This window comes from Stegodyphus dumicola, chromosome 2 (assembly GCF_044657685.1).
Source record: "Stegodyphus dumicola isolate Sdum_Otavi_A_Nest chromosome 2, ASM4465768v1".
Lineage (NCBI taxonomy): Eukaryota > Metazoa > Arthropoda > Arachnida > Araneae > Eresidae > Stegodyphus > Stegodyphus dumicola.
In genome coordinates, this window is record NC_140769.1 from 210,822,535 (window position 1) to 210,840,131 (window position 17,597).

The window sequence follows — 17,597 nt, forward strand, 5'->3', positions numbered from 1 at the left end:
TTGTTACAAATTTATTTGTTTGAATTTAATGTAAGAAAGCAACATTACTTTACAGCCCCCCACAGGATTTGGAAATATCCCAAATCCGGAATCGGCTAGTGTGGATTTCGAACTTTGTACTGTATTTATTAATACTATATGAAGAGATACTTTTTTAAATTATAAAAAATATTGCTTAAATTTTTAATGCATTTTATTCTCACTTTTTTGAAGTGTTTGTAAGAGTAAATTTTTAATTTTGCAATGTTATTGTCTGTTATTTTACTTCAATATTTATAATTAAATTTTATATACAACAAAATTTATTTTGTAGATTTCAAAATTGTGCATCATATACATATTTAATACTTCTAAATATGTCAAACAATACATAAAAAGTATTATAAATTAAACATGCTTATCTTCTACTACAGAAATGTTTAACAGCAACAAAATTTAATTATAAGATTTTTCTTTTCTTTCATGTTTGCAGCAAATGCAAGAAATAAAAATAATTCTGAAGATGTTTTTTATGTTGAAAGGTATCTAGTGGCATTAACTGCATAAGATACTTTTAAGCAAGTTGTAGCTTATATTTAAAAGAGTCGCTGATATTATCATCCAAGACTCATATTTTCAAACTACAGTAAATTTTTTTATAAACATGAGGTTTAGAATAATCACTTTCCTAAAAATCAAATAATGACACAAACATCAAGTTCTTAGGAGCCTGAATTAATCAGAATCACAGAAATTCAGTGGTTATGTAGAAATTATCCACAGCAGGACAACTCAGAAAGTTCTGGGGACAAGTAAAACATGCACCAAAAATTTTGGAATCATTTGCCATGATCTTTATTAAATAAATTTAAGATGATTTCTGAAAATAAAAATTCAACTTTTTTTAAAATTAAATACTGGAAAGCACTTTCCTGTTTTCTCACATGTGCTTAAAATTCTAATTTAGAATGCAGTTGTCAAGAACTGAATTTATTGCCTATGAAAAAATATTTCATTTTCAGATTAGATATAAAAGAATTTTTTTACCTCAGTAGTACATAAAGACTTCAAACTGCAAAATGTCCTGCAAAAAAGAAATAAAAATGCATTTCAATAGTCAGTACATAACAGAATATGCTATACAATATTTACATATAAGTTGCTTCAAAGGACTAAACTGGGAAGTAAATTTCTTCTGAAATTTAAGATGAATATGAAGAAGGTATACAATAAATAATTATGAAACTAAATTGAAGACCTTTAACTAAGAATTTAAACATGCTGCTAATTAATGTATACAGAATCATAGCCTTTAGTGCAGTAATAAGGAATAGCAAATGTAATAAACAGTAACTCTTTAATCAACACTAAGAAAACTGCTGAAACTGAACATAAAACACTAAGTTAATAATTTCAGAAACAGTTACAAAAAAATAATTGTTTAAAATCTTTACATATAACAACATAACACTGTTGGGCATAATAACAATTCAGCCTTTTAGGGCATAGTACATGCAACAGAAAAGGTTTGAGATGGCACACAATTTGCTCTCAGTTCAGTTTTATATCCCTTTGGCCAGTGAAGGCAAACTCATTAGTCAACAGAGTCAATTATCAACAGTTCAGCACTGTATTTATTAATACTTGTATTCTCTTTTCAAGTATCTTCTTCCATTCATTCTCTGCATATGTCCAAACCATCTTATACCTTTCTCAACACTACATCTTTTTTCGCTCCACAACACTCCCTAAAATTAACTCAATATTTCAGTTTTTAAGTCTTAGTTAAACTATATATATATGTCGAATAAAACTTGATATTATACTTAATAACGATACTATTTTATTGATAAAAGAGAATTGCAATATATTGAAAAACTTGAATCGCAATAATGACTAACAAAACACTAATGTAAACAATGGCCTTGCATCTTCTTGAAAAGTTTGCATTTTGTATGTTGTTTTTCATTTTAAGCCTTATTACAAGTTTTCATGAATAAGATGACTTCTCTATTTACTCTTGACAAAAAGTTCATGCTTGAAAATTATTGATCGTATGAATATGTAGACTCGAATAAGAAAAACATCAAACGTTAGTTTTTTAAGCTGATTACATGAGTCGGGAATAATATTATTCCACATGTTTTCCTTCTCCAGATTACTTGTGCTGTGAACTAAGCACACATTTATTTTTCTCCAATGTTTCTACATCAGCACTTAAAATGTTCAAATTTCAAGTTTCATAATTTTTTTTTTTTTTTTTTAAATTCAGCAATTGATTTCAGAGTTGCCAATGTGAATATTAAACAGAGAAATGCAATTCCGTTGCACTAGTATTAAGAGGTTTTTTAACAAAGGCTAATGTTGCTTTGCTGATTCAGAATTCCTGAAACCTGCTGAGAAAAACTTCTGTCATAAAACTGTTGTTTTGAAATGGCAAATGTCAATATTAGATCTATTTTCTTGAGAATGTTTCAACAGGCTTGGAAAGTGAACCAAAGTTTCTGTTTCAAAAATCTTGAGCAGAAAGAGATAATTTGCTTTCAAATGAAATAACTTCTTCCAACATCAGAAAAATTGTGTTTCCTCTTCCCTATAGGAGGTTCGAATCCCGCGAACGGGCTGGCTGCATGGGCGTTTTCGTGGTTTTCCCCATGTGTAACGTGTTAAAAATGAGCCAGTTTCCCTTAGAAAGTCCTCCACGAAGGCATCCCTCCTCTTAGGCAGATAGCCCTCGAGGCTTTGCCATAATCACACACACACACACACACCTCTTCCCTATAGTTTTTTGATTAAGCTGATTTAGATGAGATGTAACGTCTACCATAAAATAAAATTTTTGGATCTACTGATCATTCATTAGTTCTGGATTATAAACACTCATTTCAAGGAGTAATGCTTTAACTTCTGTTAATAAGGATGCAAAACATTTCAAAACATTTCCTCTTGATAACCAACGCACTTTATTATTCAGCAGAAGATCTGAGTACTCGCTCTCCATTTCAACTAAAAATTCTTTAAACTGGCGATGATTAAAAGCTGTAGTAATAATGAGGTTAACAATAATATAATTATGAATTCCATAACTTTGCAAATTTCTTCTGGAAATGTCGAGCACAAAGCGCTTCTTGATGAATGATACAATGGTAAGTAAGATCTTGTCACTGATTTTTCCTTTCAAAATAATAACAAAAACGTTTCTTACCCCGGTCATTCTTTTCGCCCTGTTTGTTGCAACTGAGACAAGTTTATCGAGATTTGGTGATCTACCAGGAGACCAGAAGAAAAAGCAGAGTTGGCAGCTGTGGTTTATAAATATAAAAAACTATTTTTATTCGAATCCTGGTATATACCAACATTTTCTGTACTTTTTTTGGTTTAATTTATAAAGTAAGTTCAAAAGCAATCTAAATAAATATATATATGCATTTTTCAAGTACTGAAAAGGAAGGGCATGATGGGAATGATCTTCTAGCAATGGTGAAAGGGGTGGAATAGGGCAAAATAGGTTGAGAACCACAATGTTAGATCTTTTAAGTATTAGTTAAAAAAAAAATAAGTTTGAAGCTTTACACGGCATTTAATTATTATTAAATGAAATTTGTTTACATCTAATTAGAATTTCGGAACACTTCCGCAAAGAACCCGGCAAATGTAAACATCGCCAACTCTGGCGATAATAGTTCAAACCTGGTAATCCGGCAGATTCAACCTATTCGCTTGTAAGAAGGTTGCAACCATTCCTCTAACGTTCATTTTGTTGAATTATCACCGTCATTGTTCGCATTTGCCAATTTAAATTATTCTTCACTTATTTATTATTATTTTTTTTTTGTATTTTCACGTTATTATTTATGAACTTTTAACAAATAGATAGAAATATTTTCATATAATAAAGGAAGTTTTCGGTGACAGATGCTAGTTTGTGGAAGAAAATATGGCGGGAGAGGGGTTAATGATAATTGGTAACATGGCTGTTAACGTAGCGTTAAGCACACAGAATCATGAGGTTTCCAACCGATAAAATATTTTGACTTCATCACCTGCCAAAATATGCATTTTAAATAATTAATTAAGTAATGTTTTTATTATTGGTATGGTCATCTAAAATTATGAGAAAAACAATATTTATGGCTTAAAACTTTAACCAGATAATATATTGTTAATGCTTTTCCAACAATAACATTTGAGAAGATTTCAGGTGTGACACACAAAGAGATGATTAAACTGAAATAAAAAGTATTATTGATTCTCTAAAATGACAGAATAGTTTTATGGATACTCAAAGTCATCAAAATTAGCAAACCACTACTTGTGTAATGAATCCAAGTGCAAATGACTCTTCAAAAGTTTTATTAACAATGCTACTGAATAGAATTTCAATACTGAAAATTATTGGCACTGTCAAATATACTATGAAAGACAGGCAGTTGTTTCAACATAAAATGCTTTAAACTGTTTACAAGTAAATTGATAAAAATAACATTGAAAAACTGTTTATGTAAAATGGATGTATTAAAAGTCATGCATTCATTAATTTATTACAGGCACATGGCTCTTATTGAACTAAGACTGTCACTGAATGATTGTTTGGAATCGACATTTCTTGCTGTCTGAAACCTACTTCACCTATGATGTAAATATGCAGTTGTGGTTCTCACTTACATAAAGTTTAGCCACTCCTGATCGATTATATATGTCTACTGTATTTATACCTATTATACTAATTATCAGATACAATTTTGAGAATATCAACAAGCAAAACACTTAAAAATTTAAAAAAGACACTTGTAGTAGAAATATTAATATTCTATATGAATTATGGAAAGTACATGTAATGAATAATACCATGACCAAACACTTAAAAAAAAGAATAGATTAAGTATTTCCTACCTCGATACTTGAGAAAGCAATCCTGTTACACAACACATAGTTAACTTTTGATTACATGATATTACATATTACATATTTAGTCCTACGAGTGGTTAAGAAGGCTGAATAGTGGTAGTTCAATCTCGGCTCAAATCCTGAAAAACGAGCTGGTTGTGCAGGTTATTTTTTTCGTATGTGTTTTGTGAATTTTGTGACATTTTCGTGGTTTTCCATGAGCCTATTTACCCTAGAAAATATTCACAAAAGCATGCCTTTTTCAGCTAGCTCTCACATGCTTTGTATATTGAATTAAGTACACACAAACCCTTCTTAATTTTAAAATGATAAAGTTATTAAGTTCACATTACATGCAACGAAGCTTTTTACAAGCCAGGATACTTTCTTTAACAATTACAGTGCTAATTAGTGCTGTACTTCTCAGTTATATGTGAAATAACATCTCAGTGTCACTGCTTGTGACACATTTGTTTCACTTAAGTCTTCTTATGCAGTCATAAGCATGAAATAAACAAAACAATAACATTTGAGAAGATTTCAGGTGTGACACACAAAGAGATGATTAAACTGAAATAAAAAGTATTATTGATTCTCTAAAATGACAGAATAGTTTTATGGATACTCAAAAACTCATGGTTATGCATGAAAAACCTAATCCATACATCCTTGGTGACTGATATTAACATAGTTTTTATGCTGCATTTGTGAACTACGCGGTTAAATTGAGTGAAATTGTGACTAAATTTCAGAAGACTTATAAAATTATGGTGTGAAAATTTAAATGTGAAATTAAAATCAAGGATACATTGGACAGAACAATCAAAAAAGAAATGTTGTCCATAAATATATTAATAATAATTAATGATAAAATGGACATTTAAAATATTCATATAATAAATATATACAATTAGTGTAATTAAAATAAATATATGCATTTAAAAATGATCTAACTTGGACCATATTTGCAATTTTTGTAATGTTATTAAATATGGACTTTAAATAAAATTTTTAGCAGCATACATCATTTGGGTTTGTTTAAATTATGGAAAAGCATGGGAGAGATATCTGCCTAAAAGAAAAGATGCCTTCAAGGAGGTCTTTCTGAAGGACACTGGTTTGAATCCACGTTACATATTGGGAATACCATGAAAACAATCATACAACTTGCCCATTAGCTTGGCTAACTAAACTACCAGAGTTCAGTCACTTTACTGTTTAGCTGCTGATGAGCTGTATATCAGTTGCAAAGCAGTGCACAAAAAATGATATATTCCTTGGTTCTCGTTATGAGTTACACAGGGTTCATAGCCACATTTTAGTTAAAAAAATAAGCACTTTTCAAGCACATTTTAAGAAAAAAAATAAGCACCTGTCTAATGACATTATACACAACTGCATAACCTTAATTAGACTTGTAATTTAAAATATGAGAAATGCAGTATTTATTAAGAGAGAATAAGCATTACCTCAACCATGGAAAATAATTACTTTTTTTTTTCCCTTTAAATTTTAAATAACAGTTCAATTTACAGAACTAGTTTACAATGAGAGAAAAAAAAAAAAAAAAAAACTATGCAGAACTAAACTATATTACAAGATTTAATGATGAAATTTCAGTTCAAAATAGAGAAAATAAATAATAATAAGGCATATTTATTGTATTTGCTTGGAACCTAATAATAAATACAATTTATTTTTCCACTCATATTAATATTTAAATAATTTAAATCTAAATTCTGAATATTTTCTAAATTTTCATTGTATATCAGTTTTCTCTTAACAGATATTGCAAGCAAAGTAATTTAAGTAAAAAAGAGGAACATTTCTGAAATCAGAAGACAGAAATTTGCTTCATGCAGTCATCCTTTAACAGTAAAAGCTTAACTAAGCCGCATACTTGGAAACTGGCGAATATTCGGACAGTTGAGCGTAACTTGAAAAAGAGGAGCGGAGGGGGGGGTTGACTGTAGCCACTTTTTAGATTTTTCCGCTAAATAAATGCTTTTGACATTTTGATATCTGAATCATATAAAAATAAACCAATGGAACTGAAAAATATTCTGCTTAGCAAGCACAGTAAAACTCTTTTAAGTGTTCATAAACAAATCTCAAACAGAACATCAAAATTAATTAATTAATTATCTCTGCGAAATATCGCAAACGTTATTGCACAATACGTGTGCCATAATTCTTCCCTACGTGATATTACGCAATCGGAATCAACAGCTGCTGAAATTGGGAGAATAAAGAACTAAATATGAGTAACTGGGGTGTTTTTCATTCTAATTTTCAACAGACGGCGTTAAATTTCCGCAATAGAATCATTCTTCGCTTGGGTTGGTAGACCACAGAACTTTTAGTCCTATTCAATCCAGATTGGAAAGTGACAAAAAAAAAAAAAAAAAAGTCCGTTGCTTGTTTTGCAGCGAACTTGTAACAGTTTCAATATTTGAGATTTTGCGGAGAAAGGGGAGAACCTCCCAATCTTCGCACTATATAATGTATTGGCCAAAAAAATTTTAATTATTTTGACTATTCGATTACTTTCCCTTTATTTAAGCCATTCCGAGTATTATTCCTAAAACGCTGTGTTAAAATACAACCATTTTTGGAAGTTTACTATACTTCAGCAGTTACTGCAACTGTTATTATAAACATTCATACATATACTCATAATATAAGCATAATGATCATAATAAACACAAATATGAACTGACCAAGCGGAACGAGAATGCAAATTATTAAGATCTGGATAGAAATTTAAACGTGTATAGTATTTGGGTGAGAGGAAAAGAATGCCGAATGTACCGAAATTTTCTACTGCTTTCGCAATTCTTTGACCAATATAACGACGGGCACCTGTCTGTACTCTTTGTGCGCACCAAAGGTTATGTTAATGCAGAGAAAGGGGGAAAAGCTATTTCCGGGAGTATGATTCACCACCTGACATTCAATATTAAGAAAAGTTGTTTATTTAGTTTCGGCTTTGGTAGGGGGAAAATAGCGCGTTCATTAAAAAAAAAGCACTAAAAGCAAAAAATAAGCACTAAAAACAAAAAAATAAGGGCTTTAAAGAAAAAGTAAGCACCTATAAGGGCCTTTATATTTTATTTTCAAATATAAGGACTTATAAGCACTTATAAGGACCGCTATGAACCCTGGTTACATGCAAAAAAGCAAGTCTTAATAAAAATCGATATGCCAAATGTAAAGTTAATATGTTGGTTTTTTCGTGCAATACATGAACATATACATAAAATTTAAAAAAATAAGTCAGAGCAGAATATAATTTATTACTAAAAAAACTTTTATGTAATCAGTTGCAATTAAGTTTCTATTTAAATGAGAATATCTATTCATTTCATTTATGCGATCATAATGGATTTTCAATCGTAGTTTTGGAAGTACTTTAAAATTATGCAATGAAGATATTAATCGTAAATTCACAATTTCTTTAGAAACTGCACTGTTAAAAACATAAATATTTTGGAATTTTATAATACTGAAAGATATTCAAAGACAGATCTCAATTTTCCCAAGAAATTGCCAAGAAAAAGGGTCATTATTACAAAGCTCAATATTACATGATTTTTCTACTTCCATTAAGCTTTACATATTGTTTTCTGTGCTAACTTGAATTAAATACAAATTTATTTTCGTGCATCGTGTTTAACCAGTTAATTTTGAATTTTCACTTTCGTATGCTTAATATATTGTTTTCTCTGCTAACGTGAATTTATGTTACTTATTCTTTAATTACTTTGATTATATTCTTTAAATATCATGTTTACGCGGCTTACTTCCATGTGTTTTAATATCTCATAACCAACGCCCATCAACCATAGGTGAACTTGGCGAGTAAAACAGCAACGGCGCCAACGGGTTCTCTGTGGATGAAAATTCAGAATTTCTAAATCAATCAAACACATTCATGAAAACAAGCAATTTCAAAAGTCATTATAATAACAGTAGTCAAGAAAGCATAAAGTTACCAGCAAGAAATCTCTAACAAAGTTAAAGATCATCCATATAATCCAATTGCTATATTAATCAAAATAAATAAGAAATTCAGTACAAAGTCTGAAATCCAGACGTCCATTATCCGAAATGATCTAAAATCCGGACCTCAAAACCACCAACAACATTTTTCTCCTAAGTTTTACGCATGCACATTTGATTCCACCCCCCTCCGAGCATAATAAAACATCTGGAGTGTGCCAATTCTTAATTTCACTTTGACACTAAATGAAATACATTGTTATTGAAGAAACAAAACTTTTAGCATAAATATGTACGATCAGGATCAGTAACTTGGTTTCATTCCTGCGTATCCGCTTTATGGTACACATCTCAAACTGAAACATTCCACATAGATACATCATTGATCTGACGCCAACCTTGGGAATCATTATTTATTATACTTTCCTTTCATCACCGCATGTTTATCAAAACATGACAACTTCAGTAATGACTCATGTAGCGATGCCTAAACAATTTTTGGTACTTTTCCGTTTTGCCGGCGCAAGCGATAAAGTCGCCAATAATGGTACAATCGATGCCAAAAGGAATATTCTCGCTGGTAACCTTTTACGCCTCATTTTCAAAACAAGTTGCAGCTTTTTCTTATCAGATTGATTGGTTTTTTCAATACTGGCATATAATTACATAGAATTTTTATCAGATAGTTCAGTTTTATGTCTAAGGCCATTTTCAGTAGTTAAGTCAATTAGGATGCAATCACAGCTCTTACCCGAAGCCGAAAATATAGAAAAGGTAAAGTCAAGGGTTAAATTCATCAATTCTAATAAGGATACATTAGCGAAGTAAAGCACTGCAGTTTTACATAATTTCTAAGTAAGCTATTCGTACGAATTGAAATATTTCTTGCATTTAAACTTGTGTTCCAAATTAAGATTTAACTTGAAATTAATGTAGATAATTACTGAGAGCATTAGATTTTTGTAGAGTAGTTTACGTGAGATGAGATAGCTTGGGGTCACGTGATATAAACCGGCGAATTAGGATTTTGAACCATGAAAGCATAGTAAATTCTTAAATTAATGTCTTTTTACAAATTTATTGTCTTTATTTATCGGCTTTTTATAAAGTTTTAAGTGATATTAAAATGTTTATGCCTTCAAAAAATGAATTCTTAGAACTAAGATTTTTTTAATATTTTTTATGTGTATACTGTCTGTTGTCGCCAATAAAGTCTGCTTGGCGAGATTTGCGCCGGCGAAACGGAAAAGTACCCAATTTTTCTTGTTAGTAATTGAATAATAAAGGTGTATGGTAACCTTATATGTTGACATTACGCTTGGCGATGATTACAGATTTAAGTTAAATGTGCTAAAAAAATGTTTACGAGGAAACATTTACCAAACATTTCTTTCCATGTGATAAAAATAGATTTTGTTGATGATACTCATAGACTCAAAGATTAAATTTATGGCTATTTGAATTAAGAATAATTGATTTGTTATTCACATAAACCCAGAACCAGCACCAGGGCTCGTATGGCTGCAGAGACTCGGAGAATTTAGGACCCACAGAGACTGCATCAGGCGGTAAGATATCTAGCGCCGGCCTTCAATAAGGCTGAAATATATGTGGGAATTTATTTATTCAGAACTCTAATAAGCCTTAAGCACGTGAAAGAAATAGACATAAGTATGATAAATAACAAAACTAATATAATTCAGGCATAATTGTCTCAGTGCGTGATAGAAGCAAGATAAAATTTAACAGAACAACTTGTCGTTAGTCGCCAAGCTCATGATGCATAGCCAAATATGTACAGTGAAGGATAGCTAAATTTGATGATGATAGCCACTAATTTTAAAGGTTTTCGGATATAGCAAAACAAAGGCGAAATTTTCCAATTAACGGATTTTGTAAAGAAATGTGGACAAGCTGTAATAAATGAGGATGATATAAAAGAAGTTTTCATTGTGATGACAATCCTTCTCAATCATCAATCAATTAATGAATGGCGAAATCTGTAGTATAGTTCTAGATCCAGAAAATACGCTACTGATAGTGAAGAAAGTGACAGAGAAGTTACTGACAACGAGAAAATTTTGATTGACAAATTAATCGGAATTCTCGAAACAGCAGTTACAGGACTTCAACAATGTAACTAAGCAAAGGATTATGCCTGTCTACAGAATTAAAGAGAATGTATTAGCGCAACAAACGGAGCAACTTAAACAACTTGCATTGAGAGAAATGTTTAATAAGGCAAACAAATCAATATTAAGCTTCTTTTTTTTTTTTTTTTTTTTTTTTTTTTTGTAAATTTTGATACCCTTTAGGTCATAAATACTTCATTATTTCACGAACTTTATCCATGTACACGTCGATCTATTTTCACTTAAAAAAAAAAAATCCCCGAATTTCACAAAAATAGCATTGTGCACTCTTTTAACTTTATCCATGTACACGTCGACCTATTTTCACTTAAAAAAAATCCCAGAATTGCACAAACTTGCATTGCACACTCCCTTTACTTTGTCCATGTACACATTGATATATTTACACTTAAAAAGTCAAAGGAGCACCAAATTCTACAATATAGGGGAAAAAAATGCAAAATCTCAATAAAATACATTTTAAACCAAAAAATAAAATAACATAGAAAAGAAAAAACATGTTATATATTTAAGCACTACCAAAAGCAAATATTCACTTACCATGATTTTCGAGTTCGCTTCGTACACCCCGAGCCACGTAAAAATCAAAATATCAATCATACTCAAATGACTTTTTTCAAACCAGGTACTCTTTCTGATCGAACACTTCACATAGTGACCATCTGAACTTTTCTTCCTACAAACCCATTCAAATCCATCTAAACGATTTTTACGTTCGACTAGACGCATATCCTTCCTACATACAAAACACTTATAATGGCTACTAAGTAAACCTACATTTACACACCAGTCAATTAAAGCTCTTTTCCCCTTTTGCTCCAAATTGTACAGAAACTTCAAATTAATCTTACTACATTCGGCCATTCTACTGTCTAAAGAATCAAACCAACACACACCACAAAAACGCTTACAAAACATCCCATGATTCAAAATTTCCCAGAATCATGCACCTGATTATGTCACAATAGGATTTCCATAACATTCAACTACTCAGGCTACCATAAATGAAACAACAACTTGGTGATAAATCAAACAACAACTTCACCATAATACAAGGGGTACCTTAAAGTCTACTCTACCCCAATTTTTTTACTTGCTATTTTCAAGTTGGCAATTTTGAGAAACGTGCGGATCAGTGGGTGATTCTGCACTCTCCCAGTTTGTCGCAAGGGCTCTTATAGGATTTTACCCAAATTTTAATTAACATAATCTAATATTTTAAAGTTGCAATTGCATAACATTATGGGAAGAAACGTATTCATGGAAAGGTTGTTTCACATTACGGAAAGCTTCTATCAATCTACAACTTTTATTTATTTTTAATTAAAACAAATTTTAAGACTATTTAACAGGAAGAAAGAAATAAAATAGAATGGAAATATCCCCATTATAAATAATCAATAAAGATCCTGAATTATTAAAAAAAAGTGTGGAAATTTTTCTCTTCCTAAATATTTAACATTACTGGATAAATAGTAGCATTTAGGCTGATTAGCATATTTCAGCTAAATATCCACTGTATCCTTAATTCTTACTCATCTATTACAATATAAATATACCTAAGTTTGAAAAATAATATTAGGTACTTTTCCGTTTTGCCGGCACAAACGATAAAGTCGCCAATAATGGTACAACTGATGCCAAACGGAATATCTTCGCAGGCAAACTTTTACCCTTCATTTTCAAAACAAGTCGCAGCCATTTCTTATCAGATTGATTGTTTCTTTCAATACTGACATACAATTACATAGAATTTTTACAAGATAGTTAAATTTTTTGCCCTAAGACCATTCGCGGTAATTAATTACGATGCAATCACACCACTCACCTGAACGCAAAGATATAGAAAAGGAAAATCAAGGGTTAAATTCATCAAATCTAATGAGAATGCACTAGCGAAGTAAAGCACTGCGGTTTTACATAATTTCTGAGTAAGCTATTCGTACGAATTAAAATAATTCTTGCATTTGAACTTGTATTCCATAAGATTTAACTTGAAATTAATGTAGATAATTACTGAGAGAATTATATTTTTGTAGCGTAGTTTACATGAGATAAGATCACTTGGGGTCACGTGATATGAACCGGCGAATCAGGATGAAAGCAAAGTAAATTCTTAAATTAATGTCTTTTTACAAATTTATTGTCTTTATTTATTGGTTTTTTACAAAATTTTAAACCATACTAAAATGCTTATGCCTTCAAAATAAAAAATTCTTAAAACTAACATTGGTTAAATTTTTTATGTGTATACTGTATGTTGCTGCCAATAAAGTCTGCTTGGCGAGATTTGCGCCGGCGAAATGGAAAAGTACCCAATATTATAATTAAATTGTCTTGGACTAAATATCTCACAAGATTAGTAAAGTTCTGCTTCAAGTAAGAGAAAAGCAGTTATGTAATTAATTGATAATACTGTATTATATTCTACAAGACATCTTTGTGTGTTTTCCAAGAGGTTTCACCTTTCAAATTCTGCCCTGCTTCAGAAAATATGTTATAGTGTCAAAAGCTGTTAAATACATGATTTTAGAAATTTTCAGAAAGATCATTTCAAAAATTTGGTTAATCTTTGGAACATGGTAACAGGTAGTTTGGTGACATTTTGGTAAGGTGATAAAGGTTACTAGCTAGGATTTTAGCAATAATCTGAGAAGTACACAGTTCGAATCACAGATTATTTTGTCTCAGAGAAATGAGAGATCATGAGACATGTCATGTGACATTTTCCGGAAAATTCCAAACAGGATTTTAGCTAATAAGCACTTAGAAACAATTTCGCTGCTGAAGTGCAGAATCGCCCACTTATTTGTTTGGTGCTTTTTACAAGAGTAAGAAGAATTGGATTTTTGTAATTTTTTTTTTTTTTTTTTTTTTAATTTTTATTTTTTAAGTGAAAATAGGTCAATGTGTACATGGATAAAGTCATTTTTGTGTGCGCAATACCAAAGTGTGCACAATGCCATTTTTGTGCAATTCTGGGATTTTTTTTAAGTTATAATAGGTTGATGTGTACATAGATATCGTGTATATGCAATTCTTAAAAACGCAGCAAGCAGTGGGCGATTCTACACTTCCTCCCAATTTCGCACCTAATCTTCGTCATGATTAAGCACTTTTGTTCCATAAAAGTTCTAGCATAAGCGTAATTCGGCTAGCAGATTGTTGGAAAAAATTTTGAGTAAAAAAAAAAAATAAAATAAAACATGGCTTTACTTCGTGAAAACAAAATGGCATCCAAAAAAAAAAAAAACTAGCAGGTTGCTGTAGCAGGGATGGTCGCCAAAGTTTCCCCAAGTTACCATAATCCGAAGATTCACCAAAAATTTTACTAAAAAATTCCCTTTTTCTACTTGCAAACTAATAACAAATTTAAGAGTTTCTAGTTTATTTACAGTGTGAGCTCCATCTAAGGTATTTTGTGCATTATGGCATTTTGTCCCATTTTTAACGAGCATTTTAAGCTAAACATACAGTTCTGAAGAATAATGGTCAACTTAATATAACATGTGACATGACGAAAATATAGTCAGCCTATTTTTGAACTTATACTTAACATCTGGATTTATTGTAAAATGAAGACTAAGAAAACGCATAATTCAAGGAAACTAACATTTTATACTTTTAGTTTCGCACATTTAAATATTCTGGCACTTTTTTAGGAAACTACACATATTCGATTACATTTGGATATCAAACATTTTACTTTAATTGTATATTGAATTCCTACATACAAACAGATCACGAATATAAATATTTTCGCTCTAGCGTAGAACTGAGTGCCCCTTCGCTTCCCGACAACTTTTTTAAATTTTGGCGATGAAACCTTACTTCTGGTTACCATGATAGTTTTAACTCTGTTTTAGCTTCCTGATTTTATTTAAATGAAAATAGATTGATGTGTACATGGGCAAATTTAAGGCAGTGCGCAATGCCTAGTTTGTGCAATTCTAGGATTTTTTTTTAAGTGAAAACAGATCAATGTGTTCATGGACACAGAGTCTGTACAATTCTTTGACTTCTTATTTTTGTTTTGTGTAGCGACCATCAAGAAATTGTACCTTCCTGGTGCCGATCTTGGCATCAAAAAAAGAATCGCCAAAAAACAAGGGGCACCCAATTGTAAACTTTTACCAATATTTTGTGTATTTGAAAAAATATATATATAAGTGAATACATACACAGCAAGCCTTTTGAAGCGTTCTTCTTCATCACCCGCATCAATATCCATTGAAGTCTCGGAACTTTTAAAAAGAAAAGCACACGGTAAATAACACATTTGTTCATTGGCGCAAACACAACCAGCGAATCAGCTTTACGTTTCAACGTTGCCAAATCGCGCAATTTTCGACAAAACTATGCTGCCAAAATTCATGTGCTTGCGTTTTTGGGAAATTTTCCCTGCTCTTTTTTCTTAAACGCACATATGTTAAAATAACTTTTCTATTAAAATTAATTTATAATAAAAAGATCTTGCCCCCCAGATGGTATAGTGTTTAGGAGCTACTCTAATTTTTCATTATTTAATTTCTTCAAATATAATGCAAGACTCTAACATTTGGTGGCAACAGTTTGAAAAGTAAAACGAACATTTATAATAGTGATTCAACGGGGAGATCAGAGATCATTATTCGTTAAGTAGTGTTCGACCCGAGGGCCTTTACCACTACATGTTTATCAATCCCCTAAGGACCTGTAAAAGTTCGTTAAATTCCATAAACTGGAAAAGTCGTATGCATTTGTAATAAAAGTGCAAAGTCTTCAGTTGCGAAGAAGTTGATCAGGGGTGACGCTGTAGCCTTGGCTACTAATGTTTAAAATTAATTTATGACTAGTAACAGCATGAATTATAAACAAATAGCTAAGTTATTGCATTTTATTTTCCAGCTATCGAAATGCGACGCTACGAGCAACGTTTTGAAACCAAAACCTAGCAATCATGAATCAGAACTAGAACTAGTTGCCATTCAGCATAAAGAAATTTAAATATAAATATGAATATTAACAAAATATTAAAGTTAATTTTATAAAATAATTAAACACATGAACAAATATATGAAATAAAAAATAATTATTTCTCATGCAATAACTGGGCCACTACACTACTCCCCCACCAGTAACTAAGTTACGTTACGAAGATGGAGAAATAGGTAGTAACTAGTATTGCAGTGTTAACCACTATCAAAATAATTTAGTCAGTCCTTGAATCTAACAGGTAAACGTATAGTTCTGCCTGTGCGAGAAGGTTTTTGATTCACATCCGAATTTGAGTCCGGTCTCTGCAAATTACTGTAGTCAGGTTGTATCAACTGAGAATTTTCCTCAGCTAAAATATATGCTGGTTTCAGGCGATCCAGGGATACATTAACATGTTTTCCTTTTGTGCTAATAGTAAAATATTTGTCCTTGCGATCAATAACAGGAAATGGTCCTTCATAAGGAGGTTCCAAAGGTTTTTTTTATCCGATCTATTCGCTGAAACACATGAGAACAAGTTTTTAAGTCTTTATGGACAAATATCTGTTCAGATGAATTTTTACGAATTAGTCTCGGTCCAACAACTTCCATCTGTTTCTGGAGTTTATTAGCAAAAGTCTCCGATGCTGTCTGGATACTTGGTTCGCTGAAAAACTCGCCAGGAAGTCTGAGACTCTGGCCATAAACTACTTGCGCAATAGAATGATTGGTATCTTCTTGAATAGTGCTGTTGAATAGTTTACAAACCCAAAAGTACTGTTGGTAACGTGTCCGTCCAAGATATGTTGTTGTGGGCTTTTAATGCTGTTTTCAATGTTCGATGAAGGCGCTCAACATTGCCATTACACGAGGGGTGGTAGGCAGTAGTGTGTTGTAAATTGATGCCACAGATTTTGGACAAAGCTCGTAATGTATCACTTTTAAATTGGGATCCACGATCACTAATGAGTTTACTTGGCGTTCCGAAACGCGCAATCCAGTTGCTATAAAAGGTTCTTGCGACGTTCTCAGCAGAAATATTTTCTAAAGGAATTGCTTCCATCCAATTCGAAAATCTATCTATGCAAGTAAGACAATAAATATTCCCTTTAGATGGTGGAAGTGGTCCTATGAGATCGATATGGATGACAGAAAATCTTCCTGGTGATACTTCAAACTCACCTAATTTTGTTTTGGTGTGCCGATTGATTTTAGCTTTTTGGCAATGAATGCAGGTTCTTGTCCACAACTGTACATCTTTTTTTATGTTAGGCCAAATGAATTTTGATGTCATTAATTTCATAGTCGATTTTATTCCTGGATGTGATAAACCATGAATTCTTTGAAAGACGTGTTTTCTGAAAGCCTGAGGAATATACGGCCGAACATGTTTAGTTGATGTATCACACCACAAATATTTCCCCGATGGTAGAGAACATTGCTTGAAATTCAAGGAAGTAGTGGTTTGCAAACTCTTCAGTTCTTCATCTTGAGTTTGTTCATCAGCTATTTTATCATAATCTATCGATGAAATTTCATTAACTCTAGATAACGTATCCGCCACAATATTATTCTCACCTTTTAAATATTTGATATCAGTCGAAACCTGGGAGATGTATT

General features: G+C 31.5%; 1 protein-coding gene across 13 annotated transcripts in view; it reads right to left on the reverse strand.

The window, feature by feature from the left end:
- The window catches only part of LOC146998813 (uncharacterized), a 940,238-nt gene extending 924,321 nt beyond the window's left edge, over positions 1 to 15,917 (reverse strand). For 10 of the 13 annotated variants that reach the window (XR_015039727.1, XR_015039728.1, XR_015039729.1 and 7 more), the window contains exon 1: positions 15,203 to 15,917. The gene's annotated coding sequence lies outside the window, so the exon portion shown is untranslated. Of the gene's footprint in view, positions 1 to 1,026; positions 1,040 to 8,669; positions 8,757 to 15,202 lie in introns of those variants that run through there. The other 3 variants (XM_085811687.1, XR_015039723.1, XM_085811689.1) reach the window with 3 other exon arrangements.
- Positions 15,918 to 17,597: the final 1,680 nt, after the last annotated feature.